This window comes from Vombatus ursinus, unplaced genomic scaffold, assembly GCF_900497805.2.
Source record: "Vombatus ursinus unplaced genomic scaffold, bare-nosed wombat genome assembly UNPS02012156.1, whole genome shotgun sequence".
NCBI classification, from domain to species: domain Eukaryota; kingdom Metazoa; phylum Chordata; class Mammalia; order Diprotodontia; family Vombatidae; genus Vombatus; species Vombatus ursinus.
Genome location: NW_020951934.1, coordinates 1,723,526 through 1,747,712, shown reverse-complemented (window position 1 = coordinate 1,747,712; position 24,187 = coordinate 1,723,526).

Sequence of the window (24,187 nt, the reverse complement as noted above, 5' to 3'; positions counted from 1 at the left end):
ACAGCCGAATACAAAGGAGTTCATCACCAGAACATTGACCACTTGGTAATGAATTTCCCTTTAATGACAGAGATTGCAACCCCAACCATTACAACTCTTGTGCATTTTGCCTTATAAGTTGCCTCAGGGAGTCCAGCCAATGTGCTAGAGCCTCCTTTGCTTTCTTCTGACAGTGACTGGATACTAGCAGAGCACAAGAACTACACGTGCTATTCTTTATTTTTGCCATGGGAAAAGCCCATCTTATTTTTCAACCATACTTATCCCTGATGCCATCCTTTACTTTAGTTCCTCTTTGTAATTCTTTACTTACAGTATGTCACAGGGAAGGGAATAAGTATTTACATAACACCTATTATGTACCAGCACCTACTATGTGCTAAGCACTTGTTTACATAAACATAGAGTGTATGAAGCTGGATTTGAACTTAAATGTTCTCCTCTCCAGGATCAGCTTTCTATCAAATATGGCACCTGGCTGCTACATACTGCTCACACCCAACATATACCTTTCCTTTGAATTCTGTGTGACACTAGGTTTCCATTTTGGTGGCTGTGGTGTTCCATGACTCACAATCACACAACACTAGTAGAATGAGTGCTGACACTAAAAAGATGAACCTTAGTTTCTGGGAGAGTTTTGGAATCAGCAAAGGGATTCTGCAATTTCCTAAAGGCAATACAGGTCATTCTCCTTCTTCTGTTTAATCCTGGGCCCAACACATACTATGTGCCTATTTAGAGACAGATACAGATCTGTATTTCTATCATATGTACCAATGGATAAGCATGGGTTGTCTATTTACCTGTATATTATTATCTGGACAACAGTTATGCTTCATCTACTTTATTTTTCTTGCTTGGATAATTAGACTAAACTAATTTGAGTCCTTTGGGCAGGTAGGTGACACAGTGGATAGAGCACAGGGCCTAGAGTCAGGAAGACTCATCTTCCTGAATTCAAATCTGGCCCCAGACACTTACTAGCTGTGGGACCCTGGGCAAGTCACTTAACCCCGTTTACCTCAGTTTCCTTATCAGTCAAATGAGCTGGAGAAGGAAATGGCAAACCTCTCCAGGATCTTTGCCAAGAAAACCCTACATGGGATCACAGAGAGTTGGACATGACTGAAAAATGACTGAACGACAATATCTGAGTACTTACAGATCTCTACTAGGAGAATTTGAAGTGTCTGGGGTTTGATGTAGCCAGCTTTATGACTTCTGCGAACTTGAGAATCTGGAAGAAACCCGCCATCCATAGAGAATCCCTCTTCAACTTGAACTCTGAGAGTGATCTACCCTATGACATTGGTGACATTGCTCTGACAAGAGCTTCTCATAAATATTTATGCCTCTCCTAATAGTGATGATAAGATACCTTCAAACAAGCATACCTATTGTTACATCTTTCAAGGGATCTTGAATAATTTTTGATGTATGAATGGAAGAAACCCTGTTAAAAGAGAGCTTTTTATTCTACTGAATCAAATGCTTAAAAAAAAATCAACAAACAAGCACAATGGGATCCTATATTCTCTACATCATTCAGTCAATCATGTGATGGTAAAAATGTGGTCTAATTTGTAATAATTCTTTTTGTTTATTTACTACTAATATCCCTACTGAAGATGCCCTCATTGTCTGTATTAATGACACTCATAAAAACCTTGAATAATTTTTAAAATTTTATTTTATTTGTTACATTTTAAGCTCCCAGCTGTCTCCCTCTTCCCTCCCCAATCCACACTAGAGAAGACGGCCATTTGACAGAGATATTTTTTGTCGTTGAATCATTTCCAATGTGTCTGACTCTCCGTGACCCCATTTGGGGTTCTATTAGCAAAAATACTTGAGTGGTTTGCCATTTCCTTCTCCAGCTCATTTGACACATGAGGAAAGTGAGGCAAACAGGGTTAAGTGATTTGTCCAGGGTCACACAGCTAGTAAGTGTCTGAGGCCAGATTTGAACTCATGGAGAGGAGTCTTCCTGATTCCAAGCCCAGTGCTCTAACCACTACTCCACCTAGCTGCCCCACTGACACAGATAAATATGTGTGTGAAACCATACTACGTATACTTCCATTTATCAGTTCTTTCTCTGGAGGTGGATAGCATCTTCCTTCACAGATCCTTTGTAATTAAAAATCTGATATAATCAGGAAAGTAGGTATATTGAGTGATAGGTGATGTTTAGGAGGTTTAGTGGAGAGAATGCTAGAAGACCTAAGTCTGAGTCTCCCCTCAGGCACTTACAATCTGTGTGATCCTGGACAAGTCACTTACCTTTCTCAACCTCAGCTTCCTCATCTTTAAAATGAGGGCAATAGCACCTTCCTCACATTGTGAGGATCAAATGATTTCCTTTAGATAGATATAAAAATATAGATATAACATATATGTATGTATACATATATTTTAACAACAATATATGTGTGTATGTGTATAAAACTTTGCGAACCTTAAAGCACTATATAAATGCTAGCTCTTATTAATAGTAATAGGGTCAGGGCAGCTAGGTGGTGCAGTGGATAGAGTACCAGCCCTGAAGTCAGAAGGATCTGAGCTCAAGTCCAGCCTCAGACCAACCACTTGACACTTACTAACTGTGTGACCCTGGGCAAGTCACTTAACCCCAATTGCCTAAAAAAAAAAATAGCAATAGGGTCCAGGGCTGGTTTCCCCCATGGTTTTGGTATCTTCTTCTCTCCTAGATATCTAGCGGTTCCATCTCTTCATTTACTGGATACCTCCATCAACTGTTACCTCCAGCACAGAATGTCTCCATGTACATTTGGTCTGATTCAGCTGCTTTCCCCATCCTTGTTCTCTTTAGTGCTATTTATACAACTTCTACAAACACCTCCAGGATGATGTTAGAGTTCAAGGCTGGAGCCTCTATTACTCCATGAATTTGATGTTTCATTATTAAAATGTGTGACATACAAGTGAAAATGTTTGCTACAAAATTCTTTGTAGATCTTTTCCATCTTCTCCCATTTGTTGTCCCTCTTACGTTTCCATTCTTACGATGTCCTTGGGATAATTTCACTTAATTGATTATCTTTACAGACTTCCTTTAAACTGGATCTGCCCTCCACTGGTTCTCTCCATTTTATGAGATGATACTTCTCATAATCTTCCATCATGCATCTCTATAAAATTTTACAATGGAATTTGTAGTCTAAAGACCAACATCGAATTCCACAGCTCTATCTCCCCCTTTGGCAAGTAAATCATAGTTTCTGACTAAGATGTTTTATTTTTTGGTTTCTTTTGATCTCCTGGTTATGGCAATTTATTTTCATCAGTAAAACCTCTGTGTGAAATCTGTGTCTGTGTTCTTTCTGTAGTCTATATATTATTTTTCCTCATCAGCAACTTGTTTGAAGCAGTTAGGATTGAGTTTTAATTGCATATCATATCTTTTCCTCATTTTTATTCTTTTTTTTCTAGCTTTGTACTAATTTTCATCTTTGCTCATACAAGTAGATGGTCTGACTATACATAGACAGCTGATATAGGAATGACTCCCACATCAGTAATGAGATACTTCCTGTCTGTTAAAATGAAATCAACTTCATTTTTCATAATGTTATTTGGAGCTCACCATATCCAGCACCTACTGGTTCTTTTCATAAAGAAAATATTCATGATACAGAGGCACGAGGCTTAAGTATCTTTTGGTCTCTCTCATTCCTCATTCATGATCTGTATTTTTCAATATATTTCTCACCATCCTCACCTATTCCCACCTTGGCATTGAAGTCACCAAGTATCAAAAGTACATGTTGATTTAATTTTGGGGGCCTTATTGAGCACTTTATAGAATTTCTTTACCACTTCATCTGTTGCAACTGATAGTTGGTCTATAAGATGCAATTATTTTCATGGTGGTCTTTTTGCAAATACTTATCATGAGTGCTGCAATATGAGATAACCAAATTTCCCATGAAATTATGTTTCTTGTTGCCTTTGGTGCATAATAAAACCAACTCTGCCATCCCTTTTATTTGTCTTTCCAAGGAGAATCTGTGAGCCATCCTTCTATTTAGCTGCAACTTTCTCCTTCTGGTTCATTGAGAGTGAGAATGTCAATAAATCAATTAGCATTTATTAATTGTCCATTATGTGCCAAGTATTATGTTTGGGACATACCTATACAAAGACTTAAGCTCTCAAGGTTTACACTCCAATGGGAGATGCAATGTATTTGTATAATTATATATAGAATAAATATAAAGTAAAATAAATAGAAGGCAGTTAAATACAAAGTAGTTAGAGAGGGCACTAGCAATTGGGGATATCAGGAATGACTTCACATAGAAGGTGATATTTGAGCTGCGTCTTGAAAGAAGAAAGATTCTGTGTCAGAAGTGATATGATTCAATTTTTCCATTAGTACAATTGGACAAAGATCTTACACATAGAGTAGCAACATCCAAATTAAAGTTTCTAGGCAGTCTAAAAATTATGTGAACCTTAGTATCCCCTGTCATTTCGTGGTGGGGGGAGGAATTTGCCTCTATCAGAAGTGCTCAATAAGGTCTTAGGGTTATTTTGTCTTTTTCTTGCTTCATGGCCAAAGAGCTCATCGCTGAGTGCCTAGCCCAGTTCTCCATCCTTTGCTGGACTAGTTCTCAGAAAGCACATTATTGCTTATGCCATACTTAGAGTCTTTCCATCACAGTCAAACATGTCAGAACTAGTGTTCCACTAGAATTACTTTCAACCTAGGATTCCCTTTACACTAAGATGAGAAATCAGAGTGAGATTTTGTGGAGGCAGGAAAAGACAGACTGACTCCTAGTCTACTACAGTGACAGTGGCAAAAAAGGGTGACAAATGATAATAAAAGTCACCCAGTTCTTAGAAAAGAGCAAATTGTTGATACTCTTTAATGTGCAGTCTTTGTCTGATGGCCAGTGAGTTGATTTGGAAGAACTGAAATGAAATGGAATATGCATTTTCATATACAAAGTAGAACAGAAAAAAAGGATCATATATGAAACTGCAGCTCTTTATTATGTGCAGCTTACATTTTAAATATATTTGTTTCAGTCATTTTTCAGTTGTGTCTGACTCTTCATGACCCCATTAGGGATTTTTTTGACAAAGATACTGGAGTTTCCTTCTCCACTTCATTTGACAGATAAGGAAAGTGAGGCAAACAGGGTTGTGACTTTTCCAGGGTCATATGGCTACCCACAGCTAGTAAGTGTGAGGGCAGATTTGAACTTGAGAAGATGAGTCTTCCTGACTCCAGGCCCAGCAGTCTATCCACTGTGCCACCTAGCTTCCCCTTTAAGTAAAAAGGGCATCCCAAAAGTCTTAGTGCATAAGTTATTGATGCTTAAAACTAAACTAAAACTTTTGGGACACTGTATAAGATTAACCTGAGGTTTTCAAAGTTATCCTGCTTGTCTGGCTTTTCTTTTGTTTTTGTTGTTGTTGTTGTTGTTTTACTTCTTTTTTCTTTTTTTTTAAAGATGCCTCAGAGAACCCTTTTTCTTTTCTGTTCTTTCTTTTTTTGTTTTCTTTTTGTTTCCTATTCTTATCTCTCCTTGTTCTTCAATCTCCCACCCCACAACTGGACAACTGGGAGAAAGAAAAAGACAAACTCATTATATCAAACATAGATAGTCAAGCAAAACAAATTCCCACATTGTGTCCAAAAATTTACATCTCATTCTGCATCCTGAGTCCAATCAGCTCTCTGACAAGAGGTGAGTAGCAAGCTTTATTATCAGTCCTCTTCAGTTGTGGTTGATCATTGTTATTGATCAGATTTCTCAAGTTTTTCAGAATTGTTTTTCTTTGTAATGCTATTGTTAGCGTATAAATTGTTCTCCTGGTTCTGCTCACTTTACTTTGCATCAATTCATACAGGTCTTCCAAGTTCTCTGAAACCGCCTATTTCATATTTCTTATGGTCCAATAATTTTCCATTACATTCCTATACCCTACTTTATTTAGCTATTGTCCAATAGATGAGCACCCTCTTAGTCTCTAGCTCTTTTCTACTACAAAAGCAACTGCTATGGTCTAACTGGGTCAAAGAACAGTCACAATTTAGTGACTTTGGGAGCATAGTGCCAAATTGCTTTCCGGAATGACTAGATCAGTTCACAGCTCTATCAACAGTGCATTAGTGTGCTTATTTCCCTGAAGGCCCTCCAACAATTGCCATTTTCCTTTTTTTGTAATCTTTACCAATCTGATGGGCATAGAATGGAACCTTAGGGTTTCTTTAATTTGCATATCGCTAATTTTTAGAAATTTGTAGAATTTTTTTATACATTTTTTGATAGCGTGGATTATCCTCCTTTGAAAACTGCCTATTCATGTCCTTTGACTATTTATCTACTGGGGAATGGCTTTTTGGACAGATACATTGGGCCTTGCTCCTCAATACTTAAAATACTTTATGAGGAAGTAGCAGTGGCACTCCAGAAGATAAAATTAGAAGGAATGGCTCTTCCTGGCTACATGTGTATGTATGCGCGCGCGCTAACAGACACACACACACACACACACACGAAAGAAATCAATTCTTGAAGCAAATTGTTTTAGAGGCACTTGAATACTGATTTTCCACAAATATTAAAGAAAGAAAAATTTTAAAAGAATGGGAAAAGACCACCAATTGTATTTTAGCCACCACCACCACCACCCCCGCCTCCCAAAAAAATAACTAAGAAAACATCAGTTTCTTATCTTTATAAAATATTTAGGAGAATGGTCTAGTTACTCATTGTGGGTATGTTTGGTGAAAATATAAGCAAGTATCAGACAGACTATCACAAAAGATTATCTGAAATAGACTGCATCTTCAAAGGTTAAAGCTGAATTAAAAGTATGACATATATCTTTACATACATAAAGAATGACATAATTTTAACATTCAAAGTAAACTCAGCAGACTAACCATCACTCAAAAGGAATCCCAATTATGACACATGTAAAACAAATATATGTAATATGTATTACATGTACTATATTATAATTTATGGAATGTATATTATAATATAATACATAATACAAATTATAATATAACAATATATGCAATATAGATTGTAATATAATTATTAAAATGCAATACAAATATTATGACATGTAATACATATACATACAATACATATATGTGTGTATATATTTATATGTATGTCCACAAACAAGAAATATTTTAAGTGTCATCTAGCCTACAACTGAAGACATTAAATGAGGGAGAATCCACTCCCTTCTGTAATAGACCATTCTACTTTTGGACTGCTCTAATGGTTAAGGAATTTTTACTAAAATAAGACCTAAATTTGCCTCTTTGTAACTTCTCCTCAATGCTCCTGGTATTCTTTTTTCCCTCTGGTAACATGTCAAATTTCCCTGCTACATTTCTCTTCCACGTGACAGCTCTTTAAATACTTGAACATACCTATCATATTCTCCCTTCCAAGTCTTTTCTTGTCCTCAGTTTCTTCAACAGATCCTTAGGTGTCGTTGACCCAAGGCCCTTCACTATCCTGGTCACTCTCTTTCCTGTGCTTTCTAGCCTATTAATGTCTTTTTCTAATCTGTAGTGCCCAGAACTGAACATGATACTCTAGATGGTATATGATGGGGACAGAGTACAGAAGCACTAATTGCCTCCTTATTCCTGGGAGTCACATTATCTGTTTTGGCTACCACATCATATTGCTAATTCATTGAGCTTGTAGTCCACTATAACTTCCAGATCTTTTCAAATCATCTCCTCCTTCTTATACGTATAAAGTTGATTTTTTGAATTTATGTAAAACTTCACATCTGCCCCTTATTGAATCTCAACTTGTTAGATTCACTCCAGTGCTTTTATTTGGAAAGATCTTTTAGGATCCTAATTCTGCCATCCAGTATTCTGCCTCTCTCAGATTTATGTTCCATGCAAATTCAGTAAGAATGCTACCTATCTTTTTATTCAAGTCATTAATAAAAATGTTAAGTAGCCCAGGGTCAAGCACAATAGCTCTGTATCTATTGTTTGTTCAACCAACCAAGGATTTATTAAGAACATTCTATATGCCTGGCACTATTCTTGGCATGGTATTATTTGAGTTGATTCTTGAAGGAAAAATGGATTCTAAGAAGTGGAGGTGAGACTAGAAGTGCATAACAGGCATAGGAGATAACCAGTGTAAAATCATAGAAACGGAAATTAGAGTGCTAAATTTAAAAGCGATAATTGGGGGCAGCCAGGTGGCACAATGGATAGAGCACCAGCCCTGGAGTCAGGAGGACCTGAGTTCAAATTCAGCCTCTGACACTTACTAGTTGGGTGACCCTGGACAAGTCACTTAACTCCTATTGTCTCAAAAAAAGTGATAAGAAGGTCAGTTTGTCAGGACCATAGAGCACAAGATATGGAAAAATGTATAAAAAGGCTGGAAAGGTAGGTTGAAGCCAGGTTGTGAAGGGTTTTAAATGCCAAATAAGTTTACATTTGTTTCTCTAGGCAATAGGGAGATCCTGGAATTTATCAAGTTGGGGAGTGACATGGACAAGTCTGCACTTTAAGAGAATCATTTTGATTGTGTAGATGATGGATCGGTGAAGAAAGGACTTGAGGCAGGGAGGCCAATTATGAAACTATTATAGGAGACTTTGTGAGACATGATGAGAGTCTGAATTTGGGTGGTAGCTGTGTGAGTATAAATAAAGGATTAGATATGAAATATGTTGCGGAGGTAGAAACAATAAATTTTGGCAACTAAATGGACACCTGGTGTGAGAAGGTGTGAGGAAAATTGTTGAATCTGAAAAACCACAAGAATGGTGGTTCCCGGGACAGAAATAGAAAAGTTCAGAAGAGGGCTGGGTTTGTGAGGTATGGGGTAGGGTAGATAATATAAATTTATTATCTACCCTCCCCCATCATGTTTTGAACATGATATTTGAGATATAATACCTCAAATCCAGTTTGAAATGTCTAATAGGCAGTTGGTAATTTGGGACTGGAGCTCAGGAGAGTTACTGGTTCTAGATATAGAGATCTGGGAGCTATCTGCATAGAGGTGATAATTGAACCCATGGACATAATGCCCAATGAAAGTTGGGTGATAACCTTCTTATCCAACTTAGCATTCTTCTACACACACACACACACACACACATGCACACACACACACACACACACACACACACACACCCCACCACCACCACCACCACCACCATCAGTGATGAGGTGACCCAATAAGAGAGATTAGAGAAGAAAAAAGTTCAATAAAATGTAGGGGACATCAATGTTTTTTGTACTGTGGACCTTTTTGACAGTCTGGTAAAGCCTTTGGATGCTTTCTCAGAATGATGTTTTTAAATAATTGAAGGCATTGTTAAATTTCAGTTAAAGGAATGCTAATATAAATTAAAAAACAACAACAAAAAGAAGTAATTGTTTTCCCATCCAAGTTCTTGGACCCCACGAAATCAATCCATGGACCCCTGAATTAAAAACCCCTGCCTGAAAGGCTCTTTTCAATAAAGATGTCTCTCACACATACATTAGACTCATATTGCCTGCTGCCTCATAAATTCCATGGAGGTTAATGGAAGCAGGGACAGCTTATAGGACCCTCCAGCTGACAGGGTGTGAGTAAGCCTGCCACCCCATAAATTCCATGGAGGCTAATAAGGGCAGCAATGACAGGGAGAGCTTTCTAACTGACAGGTTTGGATAAGTTGGGAGAATAAGGTTATGTGATGCTAACCCAGGCTTAAAGTTTTCATGGGCCTAAGTAATTTGGGGGTATGACCACTATATTTTCCTTTCCTAACTTGACTCCTCATCTAGCTCTCAGCCCTGAACTTTTACAGGTTACTTCTCATCAGCAACTCCCTCAGAGCTTTTGTGGTTCTCTGGTTTGGGCCTTGCTTCTGTTTTGAACACTGCCTCATGACTCTGGCTTTTTTAACCAATTCATGGGATTAGGGGGTACCCGGTACCATCACGTTATTCTGTTCTGCCTCTGTCCCTTTGTGCTGGAATTCCTCTATTTCTTTTCCATATTTACTGCTAGAGGCAGGAAGGGTTCAATCCACACCATGAACCCTGCCCAACTATGGTCCTTGCTCAGCCACAACCAGGGCCCAACTTCATATAAAATATAACCATTATATATGCAAGATTCTGTGGCAGAGACAACACAGAGATAAGTTTTCCAAAGATCTGCTGAGTATCACTGTCAAGTGAGGCATAAAACAGGAGCTGTAGTCCAATATTAATTGATTTCAGTTCCATGGAGGGTTTCCTATACCAAGTCCAAATGGAAAAGGGACTCTCAAATAATAATGAGGATCTCCAGTTGCTCTTCTTTTATTGCTTTGAGCTACAGAGTTTTCATGATGAAACCTACAGCCACCCGGGGGTAAAAAAAAGACCAGCTACCCATCCAAACTGGAAATTAAAAGGAAATTAAAAGTGGATGAGAAATGGATATTGCCTCAATTCATACATATAGTTGTACAAACCCTTGAGTTAGTCTATCAACAAATACACACAGAACAGGAGCTGAAGAATTTTGAGTTGCACCTGCCATTGAACAAGAGAAAGAATAGGTCAGAGGTCAGATGGATTGTATTATTGAAATTGTTCAATGCTCAATGATCAAAGTTGTTCTCTGATGCAAAAGCCTATTTTTTTAACACCAATATTTTTCTGGTGATGTAATATGGCTGTGAATCATGGACCACCATGATTTTAGAAGGCAAAATTACAGTGGAATGCAAGTAAGCTGGAACATATTACTAATAAATGATTAGCATGAAAAATTACATAAAAGGACAAGACTGTCAAAGGAGTTCATGATACAAAAAATGAATTTCATGTTGTTCCATGTTCATTCCCTCCATCCGCTGAAATTCCCCTATTTCTTTTCTATACCTGCTGTTAGATGCTGAATTGCAAAGGACTTCAGAGGGACTGAAAAAGTAGGAGTGTTAATGATGTGCCAAAAGCAAAGGATAGCCATTGGAGCCCAGTTGCTGCATTGGTAAGGATTGCACCTGTAATCTTGTTGGCATAGGGAATTCCTAGTGAGGCCACTCTACTTGCCAATGCTTCAACACCTGCTCAGCAACTTAGAGTGTTGGAGAGTGGCCTGGGGCACTAGCCCAGGGTCATACAACCAGTATGTGTCAGTCAAAACTCAAACTCAGGTCTTCCTGACTCTGAGGCTATCAACTACACTCCACTGCCAAAGTATTATAGTATTGAGATCTATGAAAAATTCAGAGAACTAAAGGAAGGTCTATGATGAGCTGGGTAGATCCAGCATGGAGGATTTATGGAAAGAGAAGTTATAGGTGGATTATAATCTATCTTGGAACATTAGGATTAATGGGATAAAGGATTTTTTTAAGGTGTCTGAATAAAACGGTACTAGAAACCATTTTGTCCACCACTGCCCATTCACAGAGGAGGAAACAGAGGCCCAGAGATGTTAAATGTCTTGCTCCAAGTCATACAATTAGTGATGAAGCTGGAGTCTGAGTCTGGGTCTCCAGCTCTTTGTCTGGCACACCTTCTATGGTGCCATCACTGCTTCTCCTTCCTCCCTTCTGAGGAAGGCATGAGTGCAAACTTCCCAGCTGTATATTTTCCCCATCTCAGGGGGACCAATGAGGTAGACAGGGAGAGTAGAAATGTCCTGTTCCAGATGCGAAAGGGCCCTCTCAAGACTGGGAGAAGTGTGCATATTTGGGGGGAAATGAAGAACAAGAAAGGAGGGAGGCCTGATTACTTCCTTGTTGCCCCAGCAGAAGCTAGAAAGTTGACCCGCTAAGGCACCTAGTGATCTATCGGAGGGGGGACGCGTGTTCGGCTAAGTGCTGATGGAATGTCCCTGTCAACACAATGTTCCGCCTGGCTGGGCCTTCATATATAAAGATATTTAATGAATTAGTTAATTAATGAGAGGAGTTTGATTGATAGATCATATGGCGCTCTCAGCAGGGTGAGCCTGACCCCCGGATATTGCCGCTGCGGCTCCAATCCGTCCTCCTCATTGGTCTGGAGAGCTCGGTGGCTTGGCCAATTTGCATGCATTTAATGTAGCTCTTTAATAGGATGTAATGTTAGTGAAAGCCAAAAGCACAGCAGCTGTAACTTAAAAGACAGCACCATTACTGCAAGCCTTATAATTAGGGTAAGAGGGAGACTCGGTCTGCCATATGTTAAGCTCTTTTGAGGTTAATAGCTCTGTAAGATTTTTGCAATTTAAAAAAATTACACTTGAAGGATGATGACAAGGCACATGAATGAGGCTTTTCCATATGGGAGGGAGGGGACAGGAGGATCCCTTATCCCCCATCCCTCTGGGACAAGATGCCCAGTATGGTGGGGTAGTACCCTTTTTAGTTTCTCATTCTTCTCTTCCAGTCCCCACTAGTCCCTCATCTCTTTCCCACCTGTCTCCAGGCCCATTAGTACAGTCTTATTATTACAGTGATACTCTCTCAGCTTCTTCTCTTGCAGTCCCTAGCTTGCCTGACTCTCCCTACAGATTTCTCTTTCTCCAGTTCCCAAGACCCAGCTGAAGACAACGTGCCCGCATAGAGTCTGGGAGAATCACCATGTGTGCTTACCTTGCAAGGTCCCAGGCAACTTCCTAGCAATTATGGGTCCCCACAGGTTACCTGGTGCTGATTACACAGCCGGGCCCCAAATCAGGGAATGCTCAGCAGGCATGGGAGGGGGGGAGAGGAGGAAGTCACCTGGAATTTGCTTGGTAATTACCTGGCATCAGTCCATGGGCTGGCTGGCTGTTCTGTGCCACAGCCCAGCAGGAATGGGGGAGACATCTCAGAACAAACCTCATCTATGATTTGGGCCTGGGGGTGGACTGATGGCTCCCTGGGGCCCTAACCTCCAACCTGCAACTGTAACTTCAGCTTCTCCCCTCCAGATGAAGAAGTCTAATAGATGAGCCCAGCTGCAACTTCCCAGCTTCTCAAATCATTTTTCCTGAGTGTCACTCCTCATTCTCTAGTCTGTCCGATTGGAGAGGCGGGACCAGAGATCTGCAGTCCACATAAGCTATACTCCTGATAATCAGTGCTCAGGCAGAGGAGCTGAGGCTGGCTGCCCCAACCCTCCTTCCCTCCCTCCCTCTCATTCTCTCTCCCTGCCTCCAGTTCCCCATGGAATGCGTGGGTGTCTGGCCAAATTCCTGATGACAGACACCGCAGACAAAACAACAACAGGAACCATCTCCCCCAACCCCCCCCATTCTGAAAAAAAAAAGGCTCTTGTTAAAAGGAAATTACAGGAGCGATAAAATTACTGCTAATTGCATAATTATCTTATTATCCCTGGTACCAAAAATACATGAAACTCTCTCTTGCAATCTCCCTTCCCCCCCTTTCACCCTCCCCTGCCCCAAACTGTGCAAAGAATTTTCAGTAAGACCACTGTTAGGAGATACAGATCCCTCGCACTATGTGTCCTAGGGAAGGTGGGAAGGAAAGGGGAGCTGTAGAAGGGGACCCAGAAGGGCAGGCAGGAAGGTGCAGACAGATAAAGGAAGGAAGCCAGAGAAAGAGAGAGTGGAAATGGAAAGCAGGGTAAGAGGGGCACGGAAGGGGACCAGAGAGGATGGAGAACTAAGTTATTTCATTAAATCACAAAACTTACAGTAGGTAACCTTCCTGGCATAGTCCCATGCTGAATCTGCCATCAGCAAGTCCTGGGTTCAAGTCCCTCTTCTGACACCAGTAAGTGAATCAGGCAAGTCACTTAACCTTCACGTGGCTCGGGAATTTATTTAGGACTTATCAAGTAAATCATAGATTAGTTTCAATCTGCCCTGGTGAAAGAAATTCTTCATACAGGTCAGGGACACAAATTAGAGCTCAGAGGGAGCTCAGGAACTGCCTAGACTACTGGAAGACCAGTCTGAAGAAGAGCCCAGGCTGGCCATCCCTTATTCTCTGGACCACCATGTCTTCACGTGGGTGCCTCTCCCCTTTGCCTCCTCTCCTTGCTTTTCAGTTCCCGTTTTATGGATTGTTAGAATGGAAGTTCCTTGAGGGAAGAGACTATCTTTCTTTTTGCTTGTATTTATAGCCCCAGCACTTAGCACAGTGCCTGGCACGTAACAACCCTTGGTAAATGCTTGTTTACTGACATTTGGCTGACATTGTTATTAACTGAGGCTCACAAACCTTCAGTGACTTATCCAAGTGCACACAGCTGGTAATAGTGGTTGGCAGGAAACACCAGCACCCAGATCTCCTGCTGGATAATGTGGAGTTTTTTTTTTTCCATCTTGCCAACATGCTGTGAATGTTGTATGTCCTAATCAGGGGCTGTAGCAAGAAGCATTCTAGCTTTGTGTTCAAGGTGTCATCTTGGGAATGATCATTGTTATTGGAACCGGGTCAGTTGAGAGGAACAGCAACCGATGAGAGTTCTCTGCATGAATTCAACAAGCATTTTTGGGGGGCCACCACCTTAGTTCGGACCCCCGCCACCTCTTACCTGGACTATTCTGATTACTTCCTCACTGGCCTCCTGGTCTCTAGTCTTCCCTCTTAATCCATCCTCCACACAGCTGACAAACTGATATCCCTAAAGTGCAGGTCTGACCGTGTCACTCACCTGCTCAGAAACCTTCGATAGCTTGCTACTGACTTCTGAACAAACTGCAGATTCTTCTGACTAAAGCCCTTCAGGGTTCAACTCAACTGTCACCTCCTCATAAGAAGTCATTCCTGATCCTCCTCAGTTGTGAGTGCTTACCCCCTCCCAAACTACTTTGTAATTATTTTGCATATATCTTACATTTAGTGACCCCATGTATATCCTTCCCTGCCCCAGCTTGCCATGAGCTCTTTAGTGGCAGGGATTGTTTCACTGGCAGGTAGGTGGTCGGGGGATAGAGCTCTGGGCCCAGAGTCAGGAAAATCTGAGTTCAAATTCAGCCTCAGATACTCACTAGCTGTGTGACCTCCCTTAGCCTCAGTTGCTTCCTCTGCAAAGGCCAAGGTCATCCACTGCATACTGGGCCATCTCCGGTCGTCTTTACTTTTGCATTGCCACAGGACTTAGATGACACTTGGGGAAAGAGTGAGGCTGATGACTTTCTGCAGTTCTGCCTCATTGAAATCAATTGCTGAGCAAGTTGAGACATCACCCTAGTGACCTCTTTGAGAACAAAGAATGAACAACAACAAATAGGAATAACAATAGCACCTACCTCCCAGGGTTGTTGTGAGGATCGAATGAGATCATATTTGTAAAGGGTTTAGCACAGTGCCTGAAACGTGAGTACTTATACTGATTCTACTATTTTTTTTAATTTTTAAAAAATTTTAATTAAATATTTTTAATTCTACTATTTAGAAGCTTTGTGTGACCCTGGACAATTCCTTTTCATTTCTGAGCCACAGTTTCCTCCTCTATAAAACGGGGACATTGGACATTCAGGGACTCTTGACCTGGGGTTTGTGAATATGTATTTTTAAAAATGTTTTGATGACTATATTTTGTTATAATTGGTTTCCTTTGTAATTCTATGTATTTTATGCATTTAAAAAGTTTATTCTGAGAAGAGGTCTATAGGCTTCAACAGACTCCCAAAATGATGCATGATACCAAAAATAACTGAGAGCCCCTGGTCTAGATAACTTCTAAAGTGTCTTCCAGTTCTAGATCCCAGGGGCAAATATGTGTAGTATAAAATAATAAATGATAAATGGGTCAGAGAAATACAGAGAAGATGCTGTGTGAGGTTCAAGATGGAAAAGATCATTACTGACTGATGGATAATGATCTGCCCCTAAATGAGATGCTGAATGAATCACCACTTCAGATATTCTCTCCAGTGGGTTACGGCCTAGTCATGTACAGCTATTTTCCCATGGGAATGAGCTTTGCTCAACACAGCAGGCTAAAACGTCACCTTTAGGTTATAAAAGAGACCCACTAGTTATGAAGGAAAGGTAGGGGAAAGAAAGATCACTGCTTAGCAAAAGGGTGTGGACCCCCAGTCTTCTCTCCCTTCCCCAAAGCTGTCCAGGAACCCTAACAGGTCTTCTAGGTGCCATGAACTAGATCCATGCTTTCCCCCCACCCCCACCTGCCTAACAGAGTCTAAATGAGGGTTTGACTAGTCAGAAATACGAGTGAGGCATCATTCCCATTTCTCGAGATCTGTCTCTGGAGCCGTGCTCCCCACCCTACACCCCCACCAAGGGATCCTGCTGAGTGTAGACCCACTTAGGACTTTGGGAGGCTTGTTGGCAGTCAGTCCCTCCCCAGCATAATCACCACCCTATACCGATCCCCCGTGGAGCTTCGGTGACTGCTGTGAAATTGCCGTCTCCAGATCAATAGCACAACAATTACTGGGCCCTTGGCTTCGACCCCCAAGTGGCAGGTCTCCCTGGTACAACTCCTCCCACCCTCCTGGAGGGAGAACACATTAGAAAACAGAGCATCCTCTCATCTAGAGGTATCCTGGCCTCCTGTAGTAGCTGGAATAGATGCAGGAAAGGTGAAAAGTATCCCAGGAAAGGCCTAATACTGCTAGAGAATCCCAGAACTGAGGTCTGGAGACTACATGTGGTACCTGCTGTAGGACCAGGTAAGATATGGAGAGACCCAGTGGGGTGGGAAGTGAGGCAAAGGAAAGGGGGAAGGGGTATTGAATATGCCTGGAAGTACTTTGGGATAGGGTTGAATCACAGTGAGGATCCTCTACCCTGGCTCTGTGGGCCTCTTTTAATCCCACTGAGAAGTTAATTAAAACCAGGCAAGCAAATGGTCTTCCTCAATCACCCCCTACCCCATGACCCCAGGACCCTGAAGGGTCAAACTCTGGTCAAGCGAGTTATTTGTGGCTAAGGTGCGACCACAAGTGTGAAAGTGGGCCCCTTCCCCTTCTGTCCTAGGAAAGAAGTCCTAGAAATGGCCCTAAATTGAAAAGAGGTTCGACTTTCCCCAGAGCCTAAGACTGATGGAGCTTATGTGACCCAATGAGCCATTCTGCCCCTGGTCAGAAGCCCTTTTTTTCAACTCCTTCCCAGCCTCAGACCTCTTCCTTCCCACTCCTACTTGGGCTGAGCAAAGCTCCACAAGGAACAACTAATTTCTACCAGAGCTTTAACTAGTACAGGATGAATGGGGCTTTGCCTCAGGGTGCACTACTTCCACCGATGACTGCTAGTCTTGGTGCTACACCAGCCCACATCACCATGCAATAGGACTGGCCCAGGCAGCCACTCCAAGGTCCTGTTGCTATGGTTCCCCTTTTCCTGTGGTCTGTTTTTTTCCTTCTCAATTCACCATAGCAGTAAGGATCAGTCTCTCTGAGGAATGAGCCACCCCTCCCCAGCATGACTGTATTTGCAGTCAGACTGTCCTCTGTACCTCTATTGCCCCTGCCTGTCCCCCACCAACTCTTTTTGCCTGAGGCGAAAGAATTCCTAGTTACAGCTCTGATTCCCACCCACTCACCCAGTGGGAGAAATCAATAATGTTTAAATTACTCTGTTTTGTTTTTTTTAAAACACAGACTCTCAGGTCCTCCCTTACAAAGGGAGAGAGCCTTATATAGGAAGGAAAGGAAAAGGTAAAGACAGAGCCAAGGAGAAATAGGAAAACCCGGTAGGAGAAGGGGTTTCGGTAGTTGGATCACTTGAGAGAACTCCTATTGCAAATTATTTGAAGGAGTGCGGAGGTCGAGAACCTGCGGCCTCGAGGCCACATGTGGCCCTCTAGGTCCTTCTGGACGCACTTGAGGACCTAGAGGGCCACATGTGGCCTCGAGGCCGCAGGTTCCCCACCAATGGAAGGAAGTTGAGCTTGACAGGTGCAGAAAATAAACCCATTCTGTGAGGTCCCATCTTCAGGGCTAGGAGATGAAAAAGGAGAGGAGAGGGAGGATTGATGTTGTTTGTCCATTCTCTGAGTGGACCAATGACATCAGAAAGGTGACATCTTGACTTGCAAGTTCACTTGCAGGGATCTAAGCCCTCAGAAAGTGCTCTATGGGAGCCAGAGCCATGGGAGCTCTCTGTATAATGGAGAGAGTTCTAGACTTGGAATCAAGAGCCCTGGTTCTCACTAGCTATGCAAGCATTAGGGTGACGGATCTGGAAAATGTGACACAGAGGAAGGCCTCAATGACCTCATTTTAAAAATGAGGAAACTGCCCATATCAGGTTGCACACCATCTTGGGGAGGGGAAAGGGGAGGGAAGGGGAGAAATTTAGAACTCAAAATCTTATGGAAGTGAATGTTGAAAACTAAAAATAATTTTTTTAAAGTAAAAAAAAAATTAAAACCATTTTAGTAAAAAATAATAATAATAAAGATACTGAGGCCCAAGCAAGTGATTTGCCCAAGGTCACAAAGATAGTATGAGAGCAGAATTTGAATCTGAGTTTTCTGACTCCAAAGTCAGTGCTCTCTCTCCTCTGCTGCACTGCTGAGTTTGAATCCTGATTCTGCTTATTGTTTTTCAGTCACTTCAGTCATGTCTGACTCTTCACAGCCCCACTTGGGGTTTTCCTGGCAGAGATATTGCAGTGGTTTGCCATTTCTTTTCTTCAGCTCATTTTACAGATGAGGAAATTGAGGCAAACAGGGTTAAGTGACTTGCCCAGGGTCTCACAGCTAGTAAGTATCTGAGGTCAGATTTGAACTCAAGAAGATGACTCTTTCTGATTCCAGGCCCAGGGCTCTATCCACTGAACGACCTAGCTTCACCCTCCCTGACGGCTATTTATCATAAATGTGGTGACTGTGGGCAAGTCATTCAACCTCTATAAATCTATAAAATGAGAAGTTTGAATTAAATGACCTTGAAAGGTCTTGTAGCCCTAAATAAATTATCTTATGAAGTTCAAAATACTTTAGAAATGTAAGCTACAATAATAATATTGTCCTATCTCAGAGGTCCAGACAGGCCTGATTCATTTTCAGCTTTTCAGTCCTCTAGGCATCACAGGAAAGTGAAGATAAAATGAAAACAAAAGTATCTCCTCAAGAAAGGAAAACAATCTGATTTTTTTAAATAATTTAACATAAATGACTGTCTGGCCTTTTTCTGTGCAAATTCAACTATTACCTTAATACTTCCAGGATCTGTGATTTCACTGGTGTGTGCTCTCCCTCTGCCAATGTAATGCCAATCGCAACCCCTCTATAACTTAGCAAATGGTCTCAAAGGTCTCTATGGCCAAAAAAACCGCTATCCCTGCAGCCAACTCTGTGGTGGGTCTCTCCAGACTTAGCTGGCCTTTTCTACAGTCGTTTTCTGGGTCATAGGCAAATCCTGTCCAGCTACCAAAGCTAGTGCTCCCTCCACTAATGTGATGTGGGAAACCCCCAAGTCTGTGCCTGCCCCCGACAATGAAGCACCGCAAGGGTGGTAAATACTTCCGTATGGGGAGTGCACTGGTTATTGAGGAAAAATCTAGCTATCCTTCAGTGACATTATCATTATCAATCTTGGCAAAACTCTTACAGCGAGAGGTCTTTTACTTGCTAAATCTGAAATTCCTTAGCCAACTCAATTTTTTCTCCTTCTCCTACATCGTCTCTTCTTTTCTTCTTATTCCTTCTCTGCCTCCTTCTTTTTTCCACGCAGGTCCAAGCTACCTTGCCTAACTATGAGAAAGCAGAGAAGGCAGCCAAAGCCACTGTGTGGAGTGGCCCACTCAAAGGGGAATGACCCACCTGCTCCAAATGCCCCAGGAGGGCCTCTCATTCTCATCTACTGCTTGCTATTGCACCCCTAAGCCCAGAGCCCTACTGAAGGGACTCTGGTGTCATTCACATTGCATACACCGGTCCCCGGGATAGCAGGCCTATAAAACCTTATAGCTGCTTTATCACGTACCCTTAGCTTTTACAGGCCTGTTGGGCACCTGAAGCTGGTGAACCACAAAACAGCTGGGGCAGGTGGGCTGGACCCAAACCACTGCAAAACAGATACTGTACAAGGTTTCTCTGAGAAGACACCCCCAAAGCTGCCTGTGTCTGGACAATGACAATGACAACAACAACAATAATAATAGCTAGCTAGTTAAGTTTTACAAAGCGTTTTACAAATATTCCATTTGAGTCTCACAGCAACCCCGGGAGATTGATGCTATTATTATCCCTGTTTTACAGATGAGGAAAGTGAGGCTGAGTGAGATTAAGTGACTTGCCCAGTATCACACAGCTAGTGGAGTGCCTGAGGCTGTATTTGAACTCAGGTTTTCATGCTTCCAGGTCCAATGTTCTATCCGCTTCAACATCTACCTGCCTCAAGGGGAAGAGATTCCTTCAACCCAGTCTGTGAACAAATTTAGAGTTTCCTAGAAAGGCCATATGGGTCTTTGGCACATGTAGACAGGCAGACAGAAAGTCATACCCAGGGAGAGCTTTGTCATCTGAGGGCCTCTTTTGAGGGGAAAGGATCCTCTCCAGTAGTTTCCATTTCCATCCAGCAGCTGAATTGATCCTTCCCCACCCTACCCCACCCCACAGGGATCTCCTGAATAGAAGACTCCCCAAATAGTCTGGCAAGTAATATCCTTTCATCATTTCACAGAAGACAAGGATGGGGGGGCGGAGTGCTTCCTGATCTTTCTTCTGTATCTCTCCCATCAGGTCCTCAGTGTGCTCAGTCAGAAACTGAAAGCCTACAAACTCCACCACTCTAATGTGATGGGATCTCAGGGTAATAATGATAGCTTATGGATGTTTACCATTTTAGAGTTTTTCTAAATGCTTTCATCTTTATTATCTCATTTCATTTGATCTTCACAACAACCTTGCGAGATGGGAAAGGCAGGTATTAATATCCTTCTGGTTCACATGGGGATAGGGAGACTCAGAGGTAAAGTGAATTTTCAAAAGTCATAAAGAAAATTAATACGGCAGAGCCTAGATTTGAACCCACCCCTTTTAACTCTAAGGTAAGGTCTCTTTCCACTACACCTCAATGTGTCTAATTGCTAAGTTATGAATAGTCACTCACTCAGTTCAGGTAGGAACAAGGGTACACTTAAATCAGGCCTGTGATTGTAAGAACAGCCATACAATTTCATTGGTTCAGGGAAGTCCCTCAATAAATACAAACCAATCCAAGTTTGGACATCTAGAGTTAGAAGGAACCACAGAAGTGATCTAGTCTGATTTTCCCATTTTACAGATGAAGAAAGTGCAGCTAATAGAAGTTAAGTTATTTGACCAGGGTTAAACAAGCAGTGAGCATCAGAGGTAGGATCTGAATCCAGTTTCTCTCACTCTATGGGCATCTAAGGGGTGCAGTGGATAGAGCGTCAGGCCTAGAGTTAGGAAGACCTAAGTTCAAATGTGGCCTCAGACATTTACTAGCTGTGTGACCCTGGGCAAGTCACTTAACCCTGTTTGCCTCAGTTTCCTCATCTGTAAAATGAGCTGGAGAAAGAAAATGGCAAACCACTCTAGTATCTTTGCCAAGAAAATCCTAAATGGGGTCATGGAGAGTCAGACACTATTGAACTACCATTACCAACAAACCTTTCACTCTAGAACCAGCACTCTTTTCATGGTACCACTTGACAGTTGGTAGTCTAGACAGTTTCAAGGAATTGGGAATCTCAGGGTCACTTAGGGTAAGTCACTATAGGGCAGAGGTCACAGACTTTCCCAGTCCCAAGACCAGCTTTCAGTCACCATGCTTCTGCCTCAAGTCTCAGGCAAGGCTGACTCTTTCAGCTGCTTCAATCATGGAGGAAGCAGAGCCCTTTACATCTGGCATATAGGTCCATTCCAAGGTCTCAGGGCAAAACAATTACCTTTTCATTTGGAGGAACTAAGGAACCAGAACTCAAATACATTCTAAATCAGTAGTCTTCAAAATCATTAGGTTCTTGTTAATCGTTTGGTTCTTCTTTCAATGGAAACAACTAGATATGGAGAAATACCCTCTATTTGATAAAAAGGTGATAGGAAAACAGGTAAGAAGTTTGGCAGAAAATAGATTCAGAGCAACTTTTTACACAATATACCATAAGTTCCCAGCGGATATGTGACCTGAATACAAAAATTCAAAACATTAAAAAAATTAAAGGAGAATAGAAGCATGTACATTTCATAGCTATGGATAAGGAGAGATTTTTTTCCCCACCAAAATCTAGAGATAATCGTAAAACCAAAATAGACAAATAATAGACAAAATCAAAAAATAAAGATGCATTCTTTCCCATCCAAGTTCCTGGACACACTGAAATCTATCCATAGACCCCTTGGGGATCTGTAGACCCCAGATTAAGAACTCTTGGATACCAATGGTTTCTGAAAGAATTCTATGTGCTAACAATAGAAAAGGAGTAGCAACATTTGAAGAAACAGAGATCATTTTTGTTTCATTTTTCCCCACCCTGAGCTAGAAGAGTCCCTATCCATGAAAACCACATCTTCTATTAAGTTAAATCAATCCAGTTCAATTCAATAATTATTTATTAATCTCCTATACAAGCACTAGGGATAAAAACATGAGAAACAACATAATCCCTGGCCTCAAAGAGCTTATAGTCTAAAGATTTACAACATATATGGAAATAAGAATGTAATAAAGTAGAATGTAGGGGGAAAGGAAAGATCCAAACGCTCTCAGGAAATTCAGGAAGGAAGTAGCTTCATGGAGGAGGTGATATCTTAGTTGGGTCTTAAAGAAAAAGGACAATTTCGACAAGTAGGGATGAGGATAGAGATGTATGCCTGGTCACACAGGACACACAAGCCAGACTAGCTGAAACATGTGCCAAGAAAGTCAAATTGCTGCCATCACCTTGACCACCATTTCCCCTCAGACTCTGATAGCCTAGGACCCTGAATTGCTTGAGAATAGCAAGGCTTCCATCATCCTGGGGGGCAACTCCTCTGGAGAGATGCAACCTGGCCACTGGTTCTGCAGGTGCTGCATCAGCATCAATTGAAGACATAGAAAAGAAAGTCCTTGGCACTACCAAATGGTTCAACATCAGAAACTGGTAAGAGTTTATCAGTGGAAATGACAAGAAATAAGAAGCATTAGCATCTGCTTTGTGGCTGCACCTTAAGGACAATGGGACTTTTCCAACTCACTAGCAACTTGAAATCTTCCATTTGTATTGTCTCTCCCATTAGAATGTGATTTCCTTGAGAGCAGGGATTCTTTTCTTTTCTATTTGTATTCCGAACACTTAGCACCAGGCTTTGGACGTAGTAAGCACTTAATAAGTGCTTTACATATTTATTCTTTCATTCCAAGCATGTGGAATAACTTATGCAAAAAACAAAAGGACAATCCAACATGCCACTAGTGTGTACTCCATCAAGTTTTTCTGAAGGATATGAGTTATAGCCAATAAGATCTTGTATGAATAGGAGCTCAGGGAGTGTGAAAGGTAGCAAGGTTCCCTTGAGTGCTTCCAGATAAGGGGCACATCCCAAGCCTATAGAGTTCTTGTTCTTCTGACAGCCTTCTCCATGTCTGTATAAACATCAGTGTCTATGTAAGGGTTGCAGGATGTGTTTTTGGCAGCAATGAAACTTGAGACTGGATGCTTCTTGCTTATTTAGATAAAGATTTCTGCTTTTGACATTACTGCTTACCAGTAAGGCCCTTGATCTTCAAGTGATATTGAAGATTTTAAAATGCTAATTGGCCAGGGTGCACATGCTTGAGCTAATGGACTATCTTTTAAGCACTCATGATCGGTCTTTGAAGCAACTCAACTTGGCAAACATCCAAGAGCCTCATCGGCCTCAGATGTAGGTGCCTGTTGTCTGGGGAGAAGCCCATGATGGGCTGCTTCTCACAATTAACCTAAGAATGATATATAGTCAGTCACATGGGGAGGTAGCAGATAATGCAGGATGGAGTATCTACTCAACTTGGGTATGAAAAAATAGCCTGAGAATGACCTTGGCAGAAGCTACTGCTGTCTTAGAATGGGGGTCAAAGGGTCTAAGCCTTTTGTAAAAGTTAAAATGAGAGAAAAAAAATCATTTTCATTTTTGACATGCAAATTTATGAGGATATGAGTTTATATTTTAAAGAAAACATGGAAGCAAAAGTGAGGGTATAAAACCACACTGAATGTAACAATTTCTTCAGGAGTCTCCCCAAATCAGAGCGGTACTAGCAGTTGCAAGAACATTACCAAAAACAAAAACAACAACAACCATATT